Source organism: Pygoscelis adeliae, unplaced genomic scaffold (genome assembly GCF_000699105.1).
Source record: "Pygoscelis adeliae isolate BGI_AS28 unplaced genomic scaffold, ASM69910v1 Scaffold124, whole genome shotgun sequence".
NCBI classification, from domain to species: domain Eukaryota; kingdom Metazoa; phylum Chordata; class Aves; order Sphenisciformes; family Spheniscidae; genus Pygoscelis; species Pygoscelis adeliae.
Window position 1 is genome coordinate 5,445,894 of NW_008824791.1, and position 2,285 is coordinate 5,448,178.

Below are 2,285 nucleotides of genomic sequence, written 5' to 3' on the forward strand. Positions count from 1 at the left end.
CAAGCGACCGGAGCCTGATGATTATTTTAAACCCTGAAGCCTCAGGAATTCTCCTAAACTACTGTTCTGCTCCCAAGGAAAGAGGGAAGAAAGTTAGAAATCTGCGCTCTTCTCAGAGTAGGTTTTGAAAAGACCAGCAAATGCAGAATTTTTTGGCTTCTGATGCAAATACTGAATACTGTGAGGCTTCTGAATAACAGTTTAACCCACTCCTAGCTGCACGCACATATGCACACATATATTACATGCATTAAGTTCTTTCGCCTTAAAGAGAGGATCACATAGGCAGCAGTAGGGAAAAACTTCTCACACATACTGCTTCACCAAGGTATTTTGACAGGTTTATTAGCATGGAGGAAGAGTTCAATGATTAAGGTTCAGTCAGCCCGTGACTTTTTTTAGCTGATGTTTGACCGCAACTGCTACTTATGTGATCCTCTGATGGTTTTTATGGTACTTCAGGGACAGAGGCACTGCCTCAGTTTACCTGAGCTGTTAAAATCAGAGTGCCACAAAGCTTGCTAGACATGACAAATGGCCAGTAAAATGACCCTTTAGGAAATCAAAGGAGTCACCACAGATCAGAGGTGGCAACTAGCAGGCAACCTTTATACTCATTGCGATTGCTTCTTTCCAGGTGGACGCATAGGGGTACTCTGTTTCCAAGCTGAGCTTGAAACATGCGGTGGCAATGCTAGAACTATTAAATTATGGAAATGTAATTGAATAATTATTCCAAGTACAAAAAGGGGAAAAAAGTTAGGAAGGCAAATAAAAAGAAGCAGCAGCTGCTAGTGGGAGAGGGCGTTTGTCCCTTTAGGTCTGCGTGCCTCTTTGCTGAGGCTGCCCTGGGCAGTGTCGGGATGGAGAAGAAAGGCATTCCCCCCGCGGCGTGCGCAGTACTGGTGACTGGGAGATACGAGCAAGGCACTTCTCCACATTTGAGTTATGTTCCCAGGCTCCATGTCACAGACCAGCCAGGACGCAATACTCTCAAGGAAAAGAAACTTGAATATTTTGAAACCATCCTGCGCGCTTCAGAATATAGGCAGTTCACGCAGACACTTGATGAAGTGTTTATACCCTGAGAGCCTCTCATAGGTAAGAGTTCCCTTCACCACCCTCCCCTGAGCAGCCTGACAGCATGCTGAAATGGGATCTGACAGAAACTGCAATTTGCACATTATACTGTCTGAGGATACTTGGGGCTCTTATCCTGCTTTCCTGTACATTGAAATCTATTGGTGTCCATGTTCATTGCAGGGAGGCTTCCTCGTCATTTCTGTAGCTGCCTGTGGCAAAAGAGTTTAATTTTTAAAATGTCCCAAGCCCATCTTGTTACTAATGGGAATGTTTTGGAGAGAAATTGAAAGAAAAACTAAATTTCGTAGGTTATTTTCGGCCATCCTTCTTTTCCTGCCTCATCAAGTCCTCCTCTCCCCTCATGCTGTTTTCCCCTTGCATGTAACAGCTTGATCTGCCATTGAAGCTTCTGCAGTTCTGTTATTTCCCCCTCATGGTTACTTACCTGATTTCCAGTACCTTGTCTTCTGTCTCCTTTCCTTGCTTTAGCACTTTTTGTTTCTGTAGTTGAGTTGGACTCCTTGTTCTTCTCAGTTGCTTGGTTTTATTCCCTTAATATGGTTCTCTCTCTCTTCCTCTCTTTTTCTCCACCCCCTTTCTGTGTCACTTTCTGTCTTCCCCACTGCCTCTCTGCCTTTCCCCCTCTTCTTTCTTCACCTACTTTTCTTGTCTCTCCCACCCCCTCCAGCTTAATCTTTCTATTTTCAAACCTAGTTTCCTGGTTTTTTTTCCTTTAAAGACCATGGATCTCATTCCTCCCTCTCCATTCTCAGCCTCTCCCCGTGCCACCCTCCCCATGCCGACAGGATGCACTCGCTGCCGGCTTCGTGCTGTCCCTTCCAGTTGCCGGTACTGCTGTTCCTTGCACCTCCTCCCCCAGATAACATGCCATGGTCTAAACCTTCCTTAAATGAAAAGAGACAGGGTTGCCCCACAGTTACGCCAGCCAGACCCTGGGAAGCTTTTTCCGTGCAAGACATCGATGAAGGACATTGTTCAAGCTTAATCTGGCAAAGCAGAGTTCATGTGGAGCAGGGTCCTCCACCTCTTCGAATAACGTAGGGCTTGCTCTGCTGGCTTGGACCAGGGGCCCGGCACAGCTGCAGCCTTGTCCCAAAGGGCACCTGATGCTTCCCAGGAGGGTTTTACAGGACCCCTTACTGATAAATAGAGAATAACCTGCCTGTCGGGAGAGGTGTTTT